Source organism: Aplysia californica, unplaced genomic scaffold (assembly GCF_000002075.1).
Source record: "Aplysia californica isolate F4 #8 unplaced genomic scaffold, AplCal3.0 scaffold01123, whole genome shotgun sequence".
Lineage (NCBI taxonomy): Eukaryota > Metazoa > Mollusca > Gastropoda > Aplysiida > Aplysiidae > Aplysia > Aplysia californica.
Genome location: NW_004798393.1, coordinates 171,968 through 173,989, shown reverse-complemented (window position 1 = coordinate 173,989; position 2,022 = coordinate 171,968).

The following is a 2,022-nucleotide window of genomic DNA, read 5'->3' as shown; positions in this document are numbered from 1 at the left end:
TTTTTTGTTCTTTTTGTTTTGTTTGATATTGTTGTTGTTTGTTTTGTGTTTCAATCGAGTATCTCCGTCTGCCTCAGCTACCACAAACGACCTGTAGATCGTGTCTGGCAGTGTTCTCCCCGAGGAGGAAAAACTGGGGGTCATGTAGTAGTGACCAACTTCATAAAAACAAATATCGACTCATGATTACCGGGTATATCTTGATGTTGATGTTAATCAAATAAAATGCTGACTTGAAAGAGTCTATTTTCATTTTAATACATTGTATGTGCTCCTTTTATTGGTGGAATTTACATCGTGTGTAATGATGTTTAATGTAATGATATATAATATAACATGTTATAATTTCATTGCACGATGGTTATGGATGTAATGCTTTATTTAAAGAGAGGGACTGACGTAGGTCTATCACCATGTACTGGTACAGTCTTTGACATTCCGTGTAGGCCAGGACTGGGAGTGATTCGCTACCAGTAATATCTTCGAAGACAAGGGAGAAGTCTTCTTCTTCCATTCGGAAATATCTCGACATACTCCGCACATTTGGGATCTTCACTCTCCGCGGGTCACATCATGAAGGTTGTCGTGGCTTCAATGCGAGAGACGTACATTTGTATTTACAACGAGGAGGGGGCTTCAAGTACTTCAAGTAGACTTTTACCGGGGAAATGAACACAATAGATGATTCTAAATCTTTATAAAGTGTCGTTTTCCGGAAGGCATTCTGTCCGTGGGTGGTTGGAGGGTGCACCCGGTACGTCCTACTTGACTTTCCCTCTTTTGTTTATGTCTGTCTGACTTACTTTGCATGGCGTCGGTAGCCTAGCTACCGGACTCATAATCGTGATATTGCGGGTTCGGGGGTTCGAGCCTCAGCTCGGTCCGACGTTGTGTCCTTGAGAAAGGCACTTCACACAATTTCCCACTTGGCTTGGTCCTTTCGGAGATGGACGTTAAACTCGGAGGTCCCGCCTCTTAAATAACATAACAGTGTTGATAGGGGCGTTAAACCCGTACCATTTCACCTTTACTGTCTTAGTTTTTCTCAGCTTTAAATGACCATCATTGGGTCGATGTGCATCTCTTTACTTACATAAACAAAACAAAACGTTATCTCCCTCGTAAGCCACAAGTACTCGTGGTGTTGAAAAGGGGTGGGGGGTGGGGGGTGCGTAATTCTTTCAGACCCACCTCATGAAAGAGTAGCCTGTCTTGTCTGTGGAGAAATTCTCGATGTGTTGCTCAACTTTTATTACTTTCCTAGCCTTTTACCTTACCCGTGGTTCTATGCACCCTGCATAATTTAGCAAAATTTGATCAGTTTTTGCATAATTTCTTTTTATTTTCCTTTATCATTCTTTGTTGAAATTAACAGAATCGTACAATTTCACATTTCTGGGCTCAGTTTGCATCATTTCAGAATTTTTCTTGCATGAAACGACGGGGACGGTTTTACCGATGTTTTGCACTGATTCCATGATCTGTAACTCAGTTGTTAGTAATACAATACGGTAAGAATGAATAGAAAAGGCAGCCAGGTCTTATAGCGCAGGTCTAGCTACAACTTTCCTTCTGTTTGACAGTTGTTGAGTGTTGGGGGACGTTGCAAACATGCCGTCCAGTGGAGCTTGAACTTGAAAACAACTTGTTTTGGGAGCGCATTAAAAAAACCCAACCGAAACCAAAGCAAACAAACAAATAAAACAAACAAAAAAAAGAAAAGAAAAAAAAAGCCTAACTTCATTATTTCACTCACAGATTTTTCTGTTATTCTGTCTTCTTCTATCTCTGAAAGTGAAAAAGGCAGACAAAAACATCTAGATCTCTACATTGTACCATGCCATCTAATTCAAAGTGGTGTTTCTGATTGTTTCCGGTGGTTTGAAACGTCCCACAAGTGCTTTTGGTCTGCTGGTGGTGATTACCGTAGGCCTATAGTGCACATGATATTATGTGTCCTACGATGCGCGGAGTGTTAAACTTGATGTGATTTCTCCCCCCCCCCTTCTCTCTCTCTCTCTC